The following is a 22655-nucleotide window of genomic DNA, read 5'->3' on the forward strand; positions in this document are numbered from 1 at the left end:
AGCATATTTATTAGCATTGTTTTGAACTCTGTTTCTGGTAAGTTGTTTCCCTCCATTTTGTTTAGTTCCTTTTCTGGAGTTTTCTCCTGTTCTTTCATTTGAGACATGTTTCTTTGTTTGCTCATTTTGGCTGCCTCTCTTTTTGTGTCTATGTGTTAGGTAGATCTGCTATGTCTTCCAGTCTTAGATGGGTGGCCTTATATTCTAGGTGCTCTGTGGGACCCAGTGGCACAGTTTTCCCGGTCACCCACATTGAGTACTCCAGGAATATCCCTGGTATAGGTTGTGTGTACCCTCCTGTTATAGTTGAGCCTGATTGCTATTGGCCCATCAGTGGGTTGGATTGACCCGCATGCTTACTGGATGTGTGGTTTGGCCATATTCACAGATTACAGGCTACTGTGCAGGGGCTTACCTCATGGTACAGGATTTGTCACAGTAGGTGCTAGTGCCTACTGAGACCACCCTTTGGGTGTGCCATTTGTGGGGCTAATTAGGTGGTGCTCTGCTATAGTCTGACGCCAACCTCCAAGTATGTTGGTTCTGGGGCCTCTTGGGAGGGGTTCTGGTGCAGGCCCAGATCAGCCACTGACTGTGACCAGCTGGAAACTACCTGGTAGAAACTACCAAGCAACACATGGTTGGTCGCTGACTTTGCTGGACCTCAAAGTGAGTGTGAGATGTTACAGTGTTAACTGATTATGGCTACCACCAGTAGCAGGCCTGGGGTATCTCCACAAAAAGCCCAAGGTACCCCAAGGCCAGCTGCCACCTGCCAGCTTTTATAAGGCTCAGCCTCATGCAGCATGCAAGCTGGGAGAAGCAGGATCTCAGGGAGTCATCAGGATGGAGTGAGCGGAACTCACCAGACAAATGCAGATTCAGATTTGGCTATACGGAAGAGGGCTCAACGCAGGAATGATGGGGCCAGACTGCATGAGAGGATTCTACACAGGGAAAATGTGACTGTCTCTCTAGTCATTGCCCTGAAGCCACACAACTCAGTCTCCCCCCTATGTCTCTGAATCCTCTCGAGTCTCCGTACTTCCACCAGAGCCCATGAGTGCCTGAGAAGGAGTGAGTTGTGCACGGGCCCTTTAAGAGGACATCTGGTTTTTCTGCAGCCTTCCATCTCACCTGGACAGTTGGAATCTCCACTGTTTTACACAGCCAGATTTTGTGGGTGTGCCTCTTCCTGGCACTGGTACTCTGGACTGGGGAGCCTAGTGTGGGGCTGGGGTCCTTCACTCCTCTGGTGGGACCTCCATGCCAAGATATCCTGCCTGATTCTTAACCATCACACAGAGGTTTGGAGCAGTTCATTCTGCATCTCTGCCCCTCCTACCAGTCTTGAGGTGGCTTCTTCTTAGTTATAGGACTTCTGTTTAGCTAGTCTTCAGATCGTTCGCCAGGTTGACTGTTTTATAATTGTAATGTGGTCACAGGAGGAGGTAAGCACAGCCTTTATCTACTCCGCCATTTTGGATCCCACCTGGAGATTGTTTTTTAAAAATATAAGTCCTACTTGAAACTTTCACTGTCTTTGCACCACACTAATCCTGGTGTGGACCACGAGGCCCTACTCCAAGTCCACCTTCAGTGGCCTCCTCCTGGGTTCCAGATCTTACCTTACTCAGTGTTTTCATACATCCTAGTCCCTCTTCCCTGAGCATTCATCACACTGCCATACACCTGGTTGGCACCTCCTCGGGGCCACCAGCCCTCAGGGTGACTGTATGAATGAGGGAAAGATGTCCACTTTGGGCAGTGCTTATTATGTGGGCACCTAGCATAGAGAACATGTACAGGCTGGACTTCGCTGCCACACACACACACACACACACACACTCTCCACAATAGTACAGAGCAGAGCTCCAGGCTCAAATATCTTCCAGAGAGGCCCTCTGAAACCCAGTACTTGCTAAGTCATGACTGTGTATCTATTAGGTTGGTGCAAAAGTAATTGTGGTTTTTGCAATTATTTTTAACCTTTAAACTGCAATTACTTTTTTTTTTTAAAGATTTTATTGGGGGAGGGGAACAGGACTGTACTGGGGAAGAGTGTGTACTCCAGGATTTTTTCCAAGTCAATTTGTTGTCCTTTCAACCTTAGGAGGGCGCAGCTCAGCTCCAGGTCCAGTTGCCGTTGTCAGTTGCAGGGGACACAGCCCACCATCCCTTGCAGGAGTCAAGGAGTTGAACCGGCAACCTTGTGGTTGAGAGCCAGCCCACTGGCCCATGTGGGAATCGAACCGGCAGCCTTCAGCATTAGGAGCACAGAACTCCAACCACCTGAGCCACCAGGCCCGCCCCTAAACTGCAATTACTTTTGCACCAACCTAATATATGGTTATTTGTCCATGTTTGTCATCCTCCTCCAGACTCAGTGAAAGCAGGTACTATACCTCATTTATTGCTGTCCCTGGCACACACTATGCACTAAATAAATGTGAAGTATGTAAATAATTGCATAAATGAATTACATGAATGAATGAATAAATGAATGAAACAGCAATGTATGCCTAAATTAACCAGATCACCTATCTGGATTCTGAGAGCATCCCTGGTTAGGGTAAAAGGATACATCAGATGAGACCTACAAAAGGGCCCTAACCAGGAGATCTGGACCTTCTCATAGTGCTTCATTTCATAGCCCGAATTTCCAAAATAGTTGCTGCCAACACAATATAAAGGTCAGAGAATTGTTCTCCTTGCTCACAATTATTTTCCCAGTGATGACCACATGGTAGATACTTAATTCATTTTTGTTAAGTGAATAACTGTTTCTAGCAGGTGTGGTTTCAAAGCAGTCATATTTCTGTGTTTAAGCTAGAATCCTATTTCCCTGATTAAACATTAACTGGAAACCATGTTTTCTGGAAAGTATCAGGAGGCTCCCTGGAAATTCAGGGTCTGAGCATTCAAACATCAGTATACTGAATGGGTACACTTGCTGCCATAGTCTCTTTACAAATAACAATAATACAATGCATATAATAAATACAAATCATCTCATCCACATTCAGTCTCTGTCATTTTTCATCAGATGTCTATTGGAAAAGTATCTTCCCTGACCCTCAGTTTACTCATCTGTAAATGTAGGTAATCAGAATACATACCACCTAGGGCCATTGTGAAGATTAAACTAGACATTAACTGGCTCGTAGTAAGCAGTTATTATTGTAATTGCTTGAACAGAAGGCATCATTTCAGAAGGAAGCTGTTTAAAGTTCTGAAAATTTATTGTAGGAAAATTTTCCTGACACTATTCTATATACAGAAAAGTCATGAAATTCCTTGAAATGTGCTGTCCTAATGAAAGTATTTCCTCCAAATTATACATCTCCCACAAAGAACTATCCATTTTGAGGTGGATTCTGATTGAAATTATAAAAAAAAAAAAAATTGGCAACAAGAGTGTATATTGCAAAACAAAATGTGTTGCTTTTAAAGTGATTTTGGAGCCTCGGTAATTAGTCTAGCAAGTTCCAAAGATATATTCTGTAGTCATCATTCAGTATTTGTTTCCTTTGGTGATCTGCCATTCTAAAAAAAATAAAATAAAATAAAAGTAAAAATAAACTGGGAGGGAACAACTGTTGTGAAGTTTCCTGGGACTGAAGGTTCCCCCCAGGCCTTGTTGGGCTCTGTATTATAAGGAGCTCCTCTTGGATTCTGCATTCCTTCTTCCTGCCAGGCTGCTCCTGGGTCACTTCTCAGTTCTGGTAGCTGCTGAAACAAGACAGATGCTGCTATACAAAATAACTCAAGAACATACCAGAGCCTGTTGCTTTCAGCACTTGGAAAATTTGACATTCAAATATGCAAATATTTTATGGCACAAAGAGAAAAAAAGCGAGAGAAGGAACTGGAAAGTCACATTTGAAATGAAACATACTAAAGATGTAAGCAAACTGGAATTTACACTTCTGGATTATAATTAAACTGGTGCTATTATCAGAAAAGAGCACAGAATTTGCCATGATCTGCAACAAGGGTGTCTTGTTAACTGCTGAAGCCACCAGAAGTGGTACTCAGGCTTCAGTACTGACCAGTGATGGCGTAACTATATTTGCAGCTCCTGGGTGTGCTTCTCCTTCTCAGTTAACTGAAAGTACCTATTGGCCCAGGGAAGTCAAAGCACTGTCTTCCCCCATTTTCAGCAGTGCAATATTTATGCTCATTTTAAAAATGAGATGTCTTTAAACATGAGGATTAATATTCTATCAATCATCAGAGACCTCATAAACTTTCAGTTAGTTTTCCAGGAGAGGTGAGAGAATGAGCAAAGTCAGTCTTTACTGTCTCAAATCGTGAAGTGAAAAGAAAATCAAACCAGAAATCCAAAACCCAATCTGGGTCACACCATTAATAGCTGAGCTATTTTGACGAGTTGCTTAACCACTTCGAGTCTCTAGCTCCTCATGCATATTAGTGGAGTTAGTCTCGAGGATTTCCAAGTTACCTTCCAGATCTTGAATTCTGTAAAAGACTGCGATGGAAAGATTCAAACCAGACAGTGATATATCAGTGTCAGTGATGGTTTCACTATTTATTGGTTTTGTGAACTTGGACAAGTTGTTTAATAGGGTAGGGCCCTGATTCTCATCCATAAAATGGAGATAATAATAGCTCCTATCTCACAAAATTGCTGTAAAATTTAAACGCAATTATGTAAGTAAAGCATTTGACATAGAGTAAATTATGGTTTTATTCCTCTTTCTTATAATTTCTTCTCCTTTGTGAGGGAAGCCAGAGAATACAACTAGATGAGATGAGAGACAGTTTGTGACTGGGATACCTGCAACATTAACCTCATCAGTACTGTATTCTAGTCGACTGAGATAACCTTTGAAGGTGCACATAGATTCAGATGCAGTCATATACAGGACCAGTCACTTAATGGAAAGACCACGCATCACACTATATTACTTATAATTAGCCATCCTCTATGCCAATTGCACTTCTGATGCTGATTCTACGGGCATTTGCCCCATATTTTTTAATACTGAGATATACTTTTTACCACGCATTATGCTAAGCACTCAAAATAAATGAGAGAAACAATTATCTAGTTTGATAGGATAAAGGAACGCTGACTTATCAACAAGTTTGGCTACATTAAAAGACATTATTGGGAAGGACAGAGTGAAAGAAACCTAATGCTAGAGAAAGCATATTGTATTCCTTATCTGTTGCTGTTTAACAAATTATTCTAAAACTGAGTGGCTTAAAACAAAAACATTTATTATTTCTCACAGTTTGTAGACTCCAGGAGGAATCCAAAAGCAGCTTAGCTAGCAGATATTGTCCTGGCAAAGTCTCATGAGATTTCGGTCGGATGTCAGCCTGAGCAGCCGTCATCTGAAGGTTTGCCTAGGGCTGGAGGATCCACCTCTAGGAGGCTCACTCACGTGCCTGGAAAGTGTGGCGTGTGGTTTCTGGCAGGAGTTTGTCCCCTAGTGCATCTCTCTATAGGGCTGCCCGGGTATCTTCATGACAGGGCAGGTGGCTTTCCCCAGAGAGTGTGATCTAAAAGAGAGTAAGGTGCAAGCCACCATGCCTTTTGTGGCCTAGTCTTGGAAATCACACTCTGTTACTCTGAAGTTTCCTATTGGTCACAGAGGCCAAACCTATTCAGTGTGGGAGGAGACTAGGAAGGATGCAAATACCAGGTGGGGATCATCGGGGGCCTTATTGCAGGCTGGCCACCACACAGATTATTGTACAGAAACAGAATTCGGGTATTAGACCTTGGAGGGGGACACTAGGGCAGCAATTCTTTTTTTTTCTTTTTTTTTAATTTATTGGGGTGACAATTGTTAGTGAAATTACATAGATTTCAGGTGTACAATTCTGTATTACATCATCTATAAATCCCATTGTGTGTTCACCACCCAGAGTCAGTTCTCCTTCCATCACCATATATTTGATCCCCCTTACCCTCATCTACCACCCCTCTCCCCCCTTACCCTCTGGTAACCACCAAACTATTGTCTGTGTCTATGAGTTTTTGTTTCTCATTTGTTTGTCTTGTTCTTTTGTTGTTTTTGTTTTACATACCACATATCAGTGAAATCATATGGCTCTCTGCTTTTTCTGTCTGACTTATTTTGCTTAGCATTATACTCTCAAGATCCATCCATGTTGTCACAAATGGTCCTATTTCATCTTTTCTTACCACCTAATAGTATATTGTGTATTGTGCCATTGTGTATATATACCACAACTTCTTTATCCATTCATCTATAGAAGGACATTTGGTTGTTTCCATGTCTTGGCCACCATAAAAAAAGCTGCAATGAACATTGGAGCACACGTGTCTTTATGTATAAATGTTATCAAATTTTGGGGGTAGATACCCAGGAGAGGGATTGCTGAGTCACACTGTAATTCTACTCATAATTTTGTGAAAAAAACTCGGCCTGCCTTCCATAGCAGCTGCACCAGTCTGCATTCCCACCAACAGTGTATGAGAGTTCCTTTTTCTCCACAGTCTCTCCAACACTTGTTACTATTTGTCTTGTTGATGATAGCCATTCTGATTGGGATGAGGTGATATCTCATTGTGGTTTTTATTTGCATTTCTCTGATGATTACTGATGTTGAGCATTTTTTCATATGTCTATTTGCCATTTGTATGTCCTCTTTGGAGAAATGCCTCTTCAGGTCCTCTGCCCATTTTTCAATTGGGTTGTTTGTTTTGTTGTTGTTGAGTTTCGTGAGTTCCTTGTATATTTTGGATATTAGCCCCTTATCGGAGGCACTGTTTGCAAAAATCTTCTTCCATTCAGTTGGTTGTAGGGCAGCAATTCTAACCAAAGACAAAGAGAGGAAGAAACAAAGCTAGCCATTGGGATAAAGATCAGAGAAGTCAAAACTGTCCAATGTTTCACCCCTGTTATGAAGATAGGCAGTGGATCTGGCCACCAGAAACCTAACCGCTGCCCCAGGGAGTGAATCTAGGAAGGAGACTGTGAAAAGGTCAGAGGCCATGGGTCCTGGGAGGGAAACAAGCAGAGAAAATAAGGTGTTGACAGGGAGTATGAGCAACATGATCATCTCCAAGGAAGCATCCTGCTCCAAAATTCTGGGACATAGAGGGAAATGGAAAAGTCTATGGATGGAAATGTGCCATCTTCCTGGACTCTCAGCCAGTGGTTTTCTTTTCATCGAATGAAACAATCAACTCTTGCATTCTGTCCACCCCCAGGCTGGGTTCTGGTCTTCCTTCCTTTGTTCCATATTCTAAGCCCCAGAAGTTTCTCTCCTCGTCTGATCCTAGGGCAACCCCAAAAAAGAAGCATTTACAAATATCTTTAATTAGGAAGTTTTACCTGGACATCAGACTTCATGAGGCCCATTAGCTTGGACCCTGAAACTGGGTCTGGCTGGGATTTTTTTTTCCCTTTAGCAATTTATGTAGTCTGGATTGAAATTAAGAAATTACAAAAAATTACATTTAAAAGTGTTACCATATAAGGCACCATTCCAACCCTCCCCCATTTTTCCCATTAAGCAGATCAGTGTGGTTTCCTCAGGTTCTTTTGCCTTGCATATCCTTGAGGGAGAGCCTCCTGGCCTGGAGGCCTAGGTCTGGAAGGCTGTCACAGGACTGCCCAAGCTGTTGCTAGTGCCAGGTGGTACCCAATGGTCTCTGCCCTGGAGTGAGGACACATTTAAGCTTCACTCAGCCCCATGAACAGAGATGATTATGTCACGCTGCCTCCTTGAGAGATTGAAGAGTAATGAAGCCCACATGGAGAGAAGGGGAAGAAGGAGAAGAAAAACTGCCCATTAGTGTATTACTCTCCTTCAGAGCTGACAGCTGAGAGCTAGTGTGATCCCTGGGGATCCCCAGCTCTGTAGGGAAGCAATCTGATCTCATAGATTGGTGGATTCTGTTGATGCTGTTTACCCTGGTGAATAATAAAATCAGGCTGATCTCAGAACTGCTTGCCTTCTTCCCTCAGGGTGAACATGGACAGGGACATGCTGACCGTGAAATGCAAGGGCAGCTGGGACCTTGTCACCCACGAAAATAACATCATTTGACAAGAGAAACCTGCAGAGATCTCTGACCTCAGACCTCCTGAGGGAGAACTTCTCCACTGCTTCTACACTCTTTGGGGCCCAAGGTAGGTGTCAGGACCTCTTTCAGGATGCAGCAAATCTGCATCCTGAGGATGCAGCTGAGACACAAATACCCAGGTCAAGGGTAACAGCATTTCCCTGAGCCCTTGGCGCAGCAGAAAGACAATTCACCTAACACAGCACTTGTCAGTGAGGGGGCTGCTTAGTTACCTGGAGAAGCCACCAGGCCCTTCCCAACTCCTCTGCCTCTGCTCCAGTACCCAGCAGTCATGGTAGATTCACATGGTGGGTCATAGCCTCTGGGTCCTTCCTTTTCTATGTAACCCCTACACCTAAGGCAGATTCAGCCATCTCACTTTTCCTGAGAGCTGTAAGAAGTTGCCATGTTCCACTCTAGTTGCTTCACATAGATTGTATCATACTAGGGTCCAAATCTTACCCAAGAATATTGTCTCCAATATTCATTATTTGTTTCTTCCAGCACAATGCCCCAAAGGGGGAATCTGCATATTTTCCCCTTCAAGGAGGAAATATCTGCGTCCCTAATCCCTTACCTAATGGCCTAGCAAAGGCATCCCTACCCTGACAAAGGGCTTGAATATATATACACGTATATACACACATACATATATACACACATATTCTAAGGAAATTATGTTATAGAAAATATAAATTTAAGGAATAGTTTAAAAGGTGGGCACCCAACCCACCAAAAAAAATGGACAATAAACAGACCTGAATCGGCAATTCACAGAAGAAAATATTCAAAGACCATTAAATAGGTAAAAACTTCTCAGCTTCAGTAGTGATCAAGGAAACAAAAATTAAAACTACAAAGAGATACCACTACACACACATCAGAATAGTTAAAATTAAAAGGAAATGATAATATAAAATTTTCACCAGAATGTAGAGCACTGGGAATTCTCAGATTGCTGGCAGTAGTTCAAGCTGGCATAGCCACTATGGAAAACTATTTGGCAGCATCTACTAAAATTGAACATATTCATCCTCTATGATTCAGCAACCTTACTGCTAGCTCTATACCCTACAGAAATGTGTGCATGTCTTTCAAAAGACATATTAGAATCTCCTAACAGCAGCATACTTTTTAATAAAGGCTGAAAATAAGCCACAGATCCATCACCAATGAAATTAATAAATTGTTATATTCATGTAATGAAATACTATTCACCAATGAAATTTTAAAAACTGCAGCTATACAAAAAAAAATTATGAATTCCAGAGGCAAAATCATTAATAAAAGAAAGTAAATGCAAAATATACATACTGTGTGATTCCGTTTTTGTAATATTTATAAGTAGGCAAAACGACTAGTCTTTAGGGATGAAAGCTTAGGAGGTTTTCATAAGAGAAGTGCCCATTATTACCTTTGGGGCTGTGGGAGAAGTGTGATTGGGAGGGGATAAAAGAGAGAGGCTACTGGAGAATTAGCAATATTTTTGACTTTGGGTGGTAGATATTTGGATTGTGATATGAGGGGTTATTGTTTTTACTTTTTTTATTTTTCAATTCCAGTTGACATATAATATTATATTAGTTTCAGGTGTACAACATAGTGGTTAAACATTTATATAACTTACAAAATGATCACCCCAATAAATCTAGTACCCATCTGGCACATACATAGTTATTACAATATTATTGTCTATATTCCCTATGCTGTACTTTACATCTTCAGTTTTCTTTCATACAATTTTTATAACTGGCAATTTGCACTTCTTAACATCTTCACCTTTTTTACCCATCCCCCCAACCCCCTCCCATCTGCCAACCCCCAATGTTCTCTGTATCTATGAGTTTGTTGTGATATTTCACTTTGATAATTCATTGAGCTGTACGTGTTTGTTTCTTACATTGTTCTGTTTGTGTGCATGTTTAACAATAAAAACAATATGTCAAAAAAAGTCATCCCCTCCAGTTCCACCTGCCCCTCATAGGACACAGGTGAGCTGAGGCCCACATAAGATTAAATCATGGCTCCCATCTTACCACCTATGTGACCATGGCAAGATATGAACCTCTGTAAGCCTCAGTTTCTTTTTTTTTTCCAAGTCAAGTTGTTGTCCTTTCAATCTTAGTTGTGGAGGGTGCCATTCAGCTTCAAGTTGTTGTCCTTTCAGTCTTAGTTGTGGAGGGCACAGCTCAGCTCCAGGCCCAGTTGCCATTTTCTAGTTGCAGGGATCGCAGTCCCCTATCCCTTGCGGGAGTCAAACAGGCAACCTTGTGGTTGAGAGGTCTCGCTCCAACCAACTGAGCCATCCGGGAGCTCAACGGCAGTTCAGCTCAAGGTGCTATGTTCAATCTTAGTTGCAGGGGCGGAGCCCACCATCCCTTGCGGGACTCGAGGAGTTGAACTGGAAACCTTGTGATTGAGAGCCCACTGGCCCATGTGGGAATTGAACTGGCAGCCTTCGGAGTTAGGAGCATGGAGCTCCAACCGCCTGAGCCACCAGGCTGGCCCTGTAAGCCTCAGTTTCTTTTTCTGTATGTTGGGAATGATAACAATTAATTAATAAGGTTGATGAAAGGGTGAAATATCCTAGAACATATTAAGAGCCCAGCACAGTGCTAGAACATGAAAGATGTTCAATAAATGGTGGATGAGTGCCATCAGACTGGTTACAGTTTTTGTTTCTTGCTCTGCCTTAAGTTCACCCTGATTTATGCTGCCTAAACTATGAGATAGTAGAAAGTACTCTGAAATTAGAATTAAATTGAGAAAGCCATTTGTCTTCTTTAAGATTTAGCGACCTTATCTTTAAAATGGGATGAATACTACCTAGCTCAGACAGCTCTTATAAAGATTAAGTGAACATGCGGACATGTCTGACACACTGTACAACCTCAAGTTTGTTTCTCTAGCAGTTTTTGGGGGTTTTGATTCTAACTTGGGACCACCCATTAGTGAGATACTGCAGAAGGAGAACTGCAAAAAGGAAGACTGGCCCAGAAGACTGAGTTGCTGTTCTGGTTATCTATTACAAATAACATTCACATTACCCACAACTTACCAGCTGAAAAAAACAATTTCCTTTTCTTATAATTCTGTGGGTGAGAAAAGAAAGTGAAGTCAGAGGTCAACTGGGCATTTCTCACTTGGAGTTACATTCAGATGTCAACTGAAGTGGCAGTCATTTGAAGGCGCAACTTGACTGGATGTCCAAGAGGCTTACTTGCTTGCCGACAGTCAAAGCTTGCTCTTGGCAGAGAGCTTAGTTGAAGCATGTGCACCAAATGTGGAACACCTGCATGTGACCTCCCCATTTGGTCCAAGCTATCTCAAAACATGGTGACCTCAAAGCTTCAAAAGGGAATGGCCTAGTGGATAAGGCAGAAGCCTCATTGCTTTCCATGTCCTGGTTTAGAGGTCATCTAGTGTCACTTTTAACTGAATCTTTTGGTCAAAGCAGTCACAAACCTGCCCTTACTCAAGGCACAGGGACATAGAACTTGCAGCAATCTTTTAAAACTGTCATAGGTGCTAGGAACACTAAGATTGCATGTGAATTCTGAAAACCTTTCCTCTAACATTATAGACAGTCTTGCATAAGGGTCAAGAGTGCTGTCTGGGTTCAAATTCTGACTCCATCTTTTATTTCTGCATATCCTTCAGAAGTTATTTAACATCTGATACAAAAGAAGCTATGTTGAGACTGGTAGGAGGCATAGAGACTCAGAACAGACTAGTCCCACACCCACGTGTGGCAGTTAAAAATCAGGAGGGATATCTCGGCTGTAGAGGTCCTTCATGAGAAGTAAGAGATCCCAGCCCCACACCAGGCTCCCCAGGTCAAGATTCTAGTGCCTGGGAGAGAAGTCCCAATAACTTCTGATTGTGAAAAGCACTGGAGATTGTGGCTGAGCGAGACAAAGAGCTGCTGAAGTTCCAAGTGTTCCTCTTAAAGGGCCCACACATGAACTTACTCACTGATGGACTCACTTGCTCTGAGCTCCAGCACTGGGGTAGCAGAACGAAAGGCACCAGGGACATCTGAGGAGAAAGTAAATTGCTTCAGGTTAAGAGCTAGAGGGGCAGCTTTCTTTAATACAGAAGTGCTGGTAGAAGCCAGAGTTCCTTCGTTGAGCCTTCCACCCACCCAGCCTTTACATGCAGGCAAGCACTATATCTGAGTCTCCATCAACGTAGCTAATATGGATCACCCCACCCTGATGATTCCCTGAGACCCCACACCATCCAACTTGTCAGCCCACCCAAGCCACTCCCAGTGGCTTTTCCATACAAACAACATGTCTTGTCTCATAGTTTGGACTTAAAATCTCTCAAAGTTTTACAAACCCCCAAATAGCAGCATCTGGTCCCAGTGAGCCCCATACCTCTTGTTAAGCAGCCCTTAGCTTAGCACTAGTGGCAGCTGGCCTCAGTTTGCAGCTTAGCCTCTCCCAGACATCTCCAAGCCCAGGACAAGTGGTAATCATCTGCAGATCACTTTGTAGCTCATATTGAGTGGCCCCAGCTGGGCACAGCCATGGCTGACCTTGGCCTGCAACAGAGCCCCTCCCAAAAAGCCCCAGAACAAACACACATCATAGCCAGCTTCAGACCACACCAGAGAACCTCCAAAAATGACACAACAAAAGGCAGACTCAGCAGGCACCAGAGCCCAACTAAAGCAAATCCTGCTCTGTAGGGTCAGCCCCTGCACAACAGCTCCTCCACTGTAGTCACAGCCAGTCTTTATAACCAATCAGCCTAAGAGTCAATCCCTCCCGTTGATGTACCAATAGCAATCAAGGCTCAACTACAAAGGATGAGACATACAACTCACACAAGCAACACACCTGGAGCACCAGCTCAGGTGACCAGGAAGCCACTGGCCTCCACAGAACACCTACTACATAAGGCCACTCTACCAAGACCAGGAGACATAGCAGCTCTACCTAATATATAGAAACAAACACAGAGAGGCAGCCAAAATGAGGATACAAAGAAATATGTCCCAAATGAAAAAACAAAACAAAACTCTAGAAAAAGAACTAAACAAAATGGAGGTGTGGGGACAGAGCCCAAGAGAGCAGTTTCCAGGCTCTCGGACTCTGGTGGATCCAGAGTTCTCATGTGGGGAGCGGGAGCAGAGACCCTGCAGGCGGCCCCATGTTACAGGAGGCAAGCAATCTACTAGACGCAAAGTTCAAAACATTTGTTATACAAATAAGGATGCTGAATGATCTCAGTAAAAACATCAACAAAGGGCCAGGCTGGTGGCTCAGGCGGTTGGAACTCCATGCTCCTAACGTCAAAGGATGCCAGTTTGATTCCCACATGGGCCAGTGGGCTCTCAACTACAAGGTTGCTGGTTCAACTCCTCGACTCCCACAAGGGATGGTGGACTGCGCCCCCTGCAACTAAGATTGAACACGGCACCTTGAGCTGAGCTGCCGCTGAGCTCCCAGATGGCTCAGTTGGTTGGAGTGCCAGCTCTCAACCACAAGGTTGCCAGTTCGACTCCTCACCTCCCACAAGGGATGGTGGGCTGTGCCCCCTGCAAAAAACAACGGCAACCGGACCTGGAGATGAGCTGTGCCCTCCACAACTATGATTGGAAGGACAACAACTTGACTTGGAAAAAGTCCTGGAAATACACATTGTTCCCCAATAAAGTCCTGTTTCCCTTCCCCAATAAAATCTTTAAAAAGACACTGATTTGTTTTTTAAAAAATCAACAAAGAGATAGGAAATATAAAAATGGAGATAGAAAACATAAAAAAGAACTAGTCATAAATGAAGAATACAATAACTGAAATGAAGAATATATTCGAAGAAACAGAGGAACGAATCACCAATTTGGAAGATAAAGCAGCAGAAAACATCGAATCAGAATAGCAAAAAGAAAAAAGAATACAAAAAAATTAAGGATAGTTTAAGGGACCTCTGCAACAACATCAAGCATTCCAACACTTACACCATAGGGGTACCGGAAGGAGATGGGAGAGAGCAAGGAATTGGAAACCCATTTGAAGAAATAATGACACTTCATAGATTGTGTAGATCCCTGACCACTACACCTGAAGCTCAAGTACCATAATACTGAATATCAACATAATTAAATGTAAATATATATGCATGTGTGTGTGTGTGTGTGTATGTATATACACACACACACACACACAGTTAACTACGTTTACTATTTGGGAGTGCTGAAAAGGCTGTGTGAAGAAGTTAGACAAAACGACCTGAACTTTTTGCCAACAATTCATGGCTCTTGCATCACGACAAAGCACCAGCTCACACGGCACTGTCTGTGAGGGAGTTTTTAGCCAAGAACAAATAACTGTATTGGAACACCCTCCCTACTCACCTGATCTGGCCCCCAATGACTTCTTTCTTTACCCAAAGATAAAGGAAATACTGAAAGGAAGACATTTCGATGACATTCAGGACATCAAAGGTAATACGACAACAGCTCCGATGGCCATCCCAGAAAAAGAGTTCCAAAATTGCTTTGAGGGTGCTGGTGTCAGTGCACAGCTTCCCAAAGGGAGAACTTCAAAGGTGACTGTAGTGATATTCAGCAATGAGGTATGTAGCACTTTTTCTAGAATGAGTTCGCAAACATAATTGCCAGACCTCATACAGTTTTCTCATATGTGAAGAGGAGAAAAATGGGACATTCCTGACAAAAGGCTGAGAAAATTAAATAAAATAAAGTGTTTATAGAAGCATTTAGTACAGACTCCAGCACTTCATGCGTATTTAGTATGTTGGGGGTTTTCTAGTTTACAGAAGGAAGAGAACATGAGTCTCAGAGAAGGTAATCAAAGAAATATTTCTCAGTGGCTGAAACAAACAACTCAATTAAACCATCCTCATCAGCCAAAACTAGGCCAAAAAGTGTTAATGCTTGGTCAAGGATGACATGGTGATTTCATTCCCAGGCATCATATTCCCATCTTCCCTCTTTCCCCTCCTCAGAACCTCCCTGCCTAGTTCCCTGTTTTCCCTGAGTCCTGGAACTCACATTTTCCCAGCCCCACACTACAAACACACATGTTAGATAGACAAGTTCAACTGCTTATCCTGCTGTCTTCACAGCAGACCTGTGACTCTCGATGCCCCTAACTCTTTAGTATTCTCTCTAATGGCTTGTTTTTTCACTATGGCTGCTTTGGCAAAGTGACTTTGTGCTGAGATTTTTTTTTGGAGGGGGTGTTGCTTTGCTGTCAATGAAAGCCATGTACAAGTGATTCTGGTACTTATAGGAATTTTCCAAAGAACAAAACATCAGGAAAGGAGTTGGGATCCTTCACGGGAGCAGGCCACTTCATTTGTTTGCTTACTTCTTGTATCTGCTTTGTATCAAAGAGCTCTTATTCTCTGCCTTCTCTTCTCTCCATCATATTCATTTGTTCATGCATTCATTCATGTTCATTCATACAACAGATATTTATTAAACACCTACTATGCACAAAATGAATAAAAACCTCTCCCCTCCTGTACTTTATTTTCTAGTGGGAGGGTTTTCACTGTCTCCCAAAGGGGTCTTCTCCAGTCCTGCCTCAGATAAGCCAAAAGAAGATACAGCCAACCTAAATGGCCCAGATGGGGCATTGCAGAGAACAAAGTTTTGATCTGACAAAAGCCCTTAGGAGTTTGTTGTTATTGCTATGGGTGGAGCACAAGAATAGCTTGGCTTGAATGTGAAATAAAGTTAGGGAGTGCAGGAGCAGGAATCCAGGTATCCTGAGAAATAGACCTCTCCTGAATTTGTAGAAATCATCAATGCCAGAGTTGGACAGGGCACAGTGGTCAGAGATCTGACCAGCAACTCCAGGAAAGAGAGCCGAGAAAATATAGGATCCACAGACAATTACTTTTCTCTCTCAGGGATCTAGGACCCACAAGAAGTATCAGAACATCAAAGATGAAGATTGAATGCCACTCTCCTCCTGGGACTTTAAAACTGCTCAGCTCACTCAAAGGCAGCCCATCTAAAGAGTTCTGCTAGGAGACATTCTGCTTTCAAAGGCAGAGATGTCATTGAACACAGAGAGCTGTCCCAGGGTCTCTCTTTCTCTCTTCTCTGATGAGAATGGGGTACTGGCGGCCATAAGGGAATCTTGGCTCTGGGAAAAGTAGAGCTGCTTCAACTTCCCTGGATTCCACCCACCAATGACCTTACTATTTCTTCATTCATGAAATGTGAAACACTTCAGAGTTCTTACATAAAGCAAAGCCCACCTACCCCCAATGCAAACTTGAGTGTCAACGTTTTAAGTAATGATTTTATATACTGTATACACAGGGTATTTCCATTCAGCATTCAAAATGAAAACTACGCAAATGTGTCAAAGATGAACAAATGAAAGAGGTATTTTCCATTTTTGAAAAACTGCCCAAAAGTTTATCAATAGCAGTCAGTTTTCTTGAGTCACTTCATGACTTCTAACTCAATCCATCTCTCACAAATTACAAATCAACATCATATCAACATCCCTCACAAATCAGCAGCAGGAAGATTCTACAATTAGGTCACAGAGATCCGTACCTCTGTCCTCTAAAAGGAAGAGACTTTGAAAATAATTTAGGGTACAAGGGAGGGAGAGTATCCTGAAGGACAAGCCAGGGACAGAGTAACCAAATTATATCAGGGTGACAAACACACTTACCTTGATCTATGTATGATATAAATGCTTAATGTCTCATGTTACTTTTTAAAACTTTGTTCTTTGTGTCCTGTGGATGCTTGCTCACATGATGTCTGCCTTTAGACTACTGATTCCTCAAAGACAAGTCTTTGTCTCAAATAACAATTTTTATTTAAAATATGAAAAAGTATGTGATTCTGAATGTTTTTCATCAACATAGAGATCATGGTCTTGGGTGTACCCTCAGGAAGGGAGCATGACTCTCCCCCTCCTCACCATTCCTCTTCTATTCCATTCTTTTCTCCTCGTTAAGAGGCACTTGAGGGAAGGTTTATGAAATTTAGAAACATCTTAGCCAGAAATGTTTAGAGAAGTGGGATCTTTCTGCTTGAAGAGCAAGAGCCTGAATATTATGAAATTACTTATGGAAGCCCTGGAAGAGAGGAAGGGAATGTACTGATGGTAAAATGTTCCCAATAATTAGGAACAGAGAGTTCATAACTGGAAAAAGCAAACTAGAGGAAATATTTGTCAGTGGCACATGACTAAGTGTTAGAAGAAGTAGGATGCTGAAACTGGGGTAGACAGAGAACTGGGAAGCCATTAAAACCAAGTTATAATTGTTACAGTGGGAGATGAGGAGTCATCAGAAGGTTTCAAAAATTCACACAAACTTTCCCAAATAGTGAGTATGTTTTTGTATTATTTATTTTCTTTTTTAATTCTAGGGCACATAATAGGTGTTCATTAGACATACTTGTTTCACTATTGGAGTGGACTGATTCAAAAATCAAACATTGAGTCTAAAACTATATGTATTAATTCCTCCCAACTACATCAAACTGTCTTATGGTTCAGTCCCTTATAAAAAGAGCCTAAGATGTGCACTGCAGTCTGACTCCATGCTCTGAGTCTCACACCTTCCATGAAGAGCTCACACCCATCTCTGAATTCCTCCTTAATTGTGCTGTTCCATGGGTATTTTTAGCTTAGCTTCTTGGCATTTTCTCATGGTTTTTTTTCTGTTTTTTTTTTACACATCACAACCACAGGGTCTGTGTGTTTATTACAACCCCTTCTCATCAGATGGCGGTACAGTGGATTGTCCCAACAGAAGAAGCCCCTTGTACCAACACTCTATACACACATGCCAAGGGTATGACAGACGGGCACCTTTTTCTAATTTACACCCAGGACTCCTGTCGGCTATTGGTGGTCCTGATGGAAGAGGCAGAGCCAGGATTTGAACCAGGACCAGTGACTTCTAGAGCTGGCCTAGCTTCCCAAGGATACTGCAGGAACCCAGAGGCAAAGGTTCTTGTTCCACATGAACTCCAACGCTGCCCCTGTAGGTCTCTTCTTCTGCACATGGCCACAGTTGTACTTGCCACGCACAACCTTGAGCTTGACGTCCGTCTGGCAGGTTCTGGGTGTGGCCGCCCTGCACAAGCACAATATGGTGCTACGGCAGGCTGTGACCCTCTCTGGGGATAAAGCAAATGGCCTCGCAGCCTGTGCTGAGCCTCACACAGCAGCGCTTTCAGTTGGCCAAATTGGGCTTCTTGGGTTTGCGGCTGAACGTGCACAGAATGACGCCCTTTAGCTGTGGCCCGCCTGCCGTGGGACCTAGAGTTGGAGGCCTCTGCTTCAGAAGGCTGTGGCGGTGCACCTAGTTCAGGGTGGCCATGGGGCAGATGGCCCAGAGCCCGATGGCCCAGAGCCGGGAGGCCAGGGCTAGGCCATAACTCAGGGAAGTGTTGAGTCCACAGAGAAGACCAGATCAGGACATCCCGTCACCTGCAGCGTCCCTGTGTTAGGGGAAAAGAGACTCAGAAAGGAGGAGAGAAAAGTGGCCGAAGTAGGGCCAGGATCCAAATTCTCCCTTCTTGCTCTCTGGATTTTCTGGTTAAATCTAAGGAATTTCATCTGACGCCTGGCTTTGAGTAGGGTCTTGGGGACCCAACCGCCCCCTCCCACATAATGGAGGAAAGGGGAAACTGAGGAGAGAGTGGGGGAGGTTTGGATGACCTCAGGACTCCAACTAACTCACCATCTCCAGTGCTTTTTAAAGTGTTTATGGGGACACATTGAGAACTGCATGATACAAAATTAGGGAGCTCTCCCAAAATCTGTCCACGGTATCTTTATTCTACACCTCTCACATCTGAGGGTCTCTATCTTGCTCTCTGTCCCAGTTTTGCTCTGACATGCTTGGATGCCAGAAGCCCAGGCTGGACCTAGCCTAATAAATCAACCTAAACTTTGGCATAAAATAAAAGAGAAAGCTTTTAAAGATATTACTTTTTTGTCATTAGGCAAAGAGTCAGTTTTTCAATGGACTAACCTTCATTTGACTTTAGAGGCTAAACATATGGCTTACAAGCTTGGAAGTTCTGATTTCTTAACTTCAACAAGAGAAGGCAAAACGAGAGGAGGGGAGACAAGGCCACAGAGGGGGCAAATTTGCTTACTTGACACCTATGGAAAAATACATAAGGATGGGACCCCTTTCCTCTCTATTTGTTGGGAAAGGTTTTTACCATATGGCAGCAAGACAAATAAAAGTTAAATGGAAAGACTTTACCGTTGTTAGGATAGCATGTCCTGTCTTAAGAGATTGAGAGATGCTTTAATCAACTTCTACATACCAAGCTTAAAAACATTTTCCCTTATAAGATGTTTAGGTAGAAGAGAGGTGGCTTAAAAACAATTATTTCAAAAAGTAAAACTAGGGTAAACAGAAGGTGAGTGGAGTAGGGGGAAGAATGTTGAGGAAAGAGTAACTTTAAGTGACAAGTCTTTTAACATCTCTGGACTGCATGTTTCTCTTTTCTTTCTTTTTTTTTAATTAAAGTTTATTGGGGTGACAATTGTTAGTAAAGTTACATAGATTTCAGGTGTACAATTCTGTATTACATCATCTATAAATCCCATTGTGTGTTCACCACCCAGAGTCAATACTCCTGCCATCACCATATATGCTCCCCTTTACCTTCATCTACCACCCCTTGCCCCTCTTACCCTCTGGTAACCACTAAACTATTGTCTGTGTCTATGAGTTATGTTTTTCTTTTATTAAAAGAGTTTAGGTGAAAATTTTTAAGACCCCTTCAACCTCTAACATTGTATAATTCTGGAGGTCTTACCCAGCTTGAGAAGAATTTGATTCTAAACAATGAGTCCTGGGGTTTGTAAGGTTACACCACTAGTAACTGACAAGCCAATTTTCTCCATTACTTGTGGTAGTGTCCTGGACTCCTCTGATGGCACAAAAAGATTTGATCATGGCCAGGCAGAATGCAGGCTCACAGAAAACTCTGCTGACCATGACTATGAGACTGATAGTCTTCAAATTAAATGGAGAACTTTTCACTTGGTAGGGGTTAGTGGAGAGGGTGAGGGTTGAGGGAGTTAGAGAGAAGAAAACATGGCAGGAAAACCGAAACCTTTTTTAAAAAAAATAATTGTTTTATTTTTTAATTACAGTTGATATACAATAGTATATTAGTTTCAGGTGTATAACAGTGATTAGCCATTTGTATAACTTATGAAGTGATCACCCCAATAAATCTAGTACACATCTGATACCATATATAGTTATTACAATATTACTGACTATATTCCTTATGCTATACCCTTCATCCCCATGACTATTTTGTAACTACCAATTTGCACTTCTTAATCCCTTCACCTTTTTCACCCTGGCCCTAGCCCCTCTCCCATCTTTTACCCCAACAAATCTAGTATCCCTCTGACACCATACATATTTATTACAATATTATTGATTATATTTTTTATGCTATACCCAACATCCCCATAACCATAACTACATATATATAAAATTATAGTTGGAAACCCCGTGGCCATCTTGTGGTTACCGACTGTTTTCTAATCCCCTCACTTTCCCCCTTATCCCCACCCCCCCTCCCCGCCCATCTAACAACCCTCAGTTTTTCCTCTTTGTCTCCAAAACTGTTTCTGATTAGTTCATTCACTTATTCTCTCCTTTAGATTCCGAATATAAGTGAGATCATATGGTACTTGTCTTTCTCTGTCTGACTTATTTCACTTAACATAATGTTCCCTAGGTCCATCCATGTTGTTGCAAATGGTAAGATTTCTTTCTTCTTTATGGCTGTGTAATACACCATTGTAGAAACGTACCACAGTTTCTTAATCCAGTCATCTACCGATGGGCATTTCGGTTGTTTCCATGTCTTGGCTATTGTGTATAGTGCTGCAATAAACATAGGAGTGCATAAAGATTTTTGAATTGGAGTTTTGGATTTCTCCGGATAGATACCTAGGAGTGGAATTACTGGATCATAGGGTAGTTCCATTTTCAGATTTTTTAGATACCTCCATACTGTTTTCCATAGTGGCTGCACCAATCTGCAATCCCACCAACAGTACACAAGCGTTCCCTTTTCTCCACATTCTCACCAGCACTTGTTGTTTGTTGATTTATTGATGATAGCCATTTTGACTGGGGTGAGGTGGTATCTCATTGTAGTTTTTATTTGCATTTCTCTGATGGTTAGTGAGGTTGAGCATTTCTTCATATGTCTGTTTGCCATTTGTATGTCCTTTTTAGAAAAATGTCTCTTCAAGTCCTCTGCCCATTTTTTAATTGGGTTGTTTGTTTTTTTGGAGTTGAGTTGAGTGAGTTTTGTATAGATTTGTGATATTAACCCCTTATCAGATATATTATTGGCAAATATCTTTTCCCATTCAGTAGGATCCCTTTTTGTTTTATTGATGGTTTCCTTTGCTGGAAAAAACTTTTTAGTTTGATATAATCCCACATGTTTATTTTTTCTCTTACTTCCCTAGGTCAAGGAGATATATCAGTAAAAATCCTACTCTGGGTAATGTCTGTGAAGTTTCTTCCCATATTTTCTTCTAGGTGTTTTATGGTTTCAGATCATACATTTAAGTCTTTAAGCCATTTTGAATTTACTTTTGTATATGGTGGTCCAGCTTCATTTTTTTGCATGTGTCTGTCCAGGTTTCCCAGCAACATTTATTGAATAGACTCTTTACCCCATCATACATTCTTCCTTCCATTGTCGTAGATTAAATGGCCATATAGTCATGGATTTATTTCTGGACTCTCTATTCTTTTCCATTGATCTATGTGTCTGTTTTTATGCCAGTACCATGCTGTTTTGATTACTGTAGCCTTGTAGTATAATTTGAAGTCAGGTATTGTTATACCTCCCATTTTGTTCTTATTTCTCAAGATTGCTGAGGCTATTCAGGGTCTTTTATGGTCCCATATGAATTTTAGGACTATATGTTCTATTTCTGTGAAAAACGTCGTTGGTAGTTTGATAGGAATTGTGTTGAATATGTATGTTGCCTTAGGCAGTATGGACATTTTAACTATAATAATTTTTCCTATCCATGAACATGATATGTGTTTCCATCTATTTATGTCTTCTTTCATTTCTTTCTTCAGTGTCTTATAATTTTCTGAGTACAGATCTTTTACTTCTTTGGTTAAATTTATTCCCAGGTATTTTATAGTCTTTGGAGCAATTGTAAATGGGACTGTTTTTTTTAATTTCTCCTTCTGATGTTTTATTATTGGTATATACAAATGCAACTGATTTCTGAATATTAATTTCGTATCCTGCTACTTTACTAAATTCATCTATCAGCTCTAACAGTTTCTTGCTGGAGTCTTTAGGGTTCTCTATATATAGTATCATATCATCGGCATATAATGATAATTTTACTTCCTCCTTACAAATTTGGATGCCTTTTATTTCTTTTTCTTGTCTGATTGCTGTGGCTAGAACTTCCAGCACTATGTTGAGTAGAAGTGGAGATAGTGGGCAAACTTGCCTTGTTCTTGATCTTAGGGGGAATGGTTTTAGCTTTTCCCCATTGAGTATGATGTTAGCTGTGGGTTTGTCATATATGGCCTT

Source organism: Rhinolophus hipposideros (assembly GCF_964194185.1).
Source record: "Rhinolophus hipposideros genome assembly, chromosome: 24".
NCBI classification, from domain to species: domain Eukaryota; kingdom Metazoa; phylum Chordata; class Mammalia; order Chiroptera; family Rhinolophidae; genus Rhinolophus; species Rhinolophus hipposideros.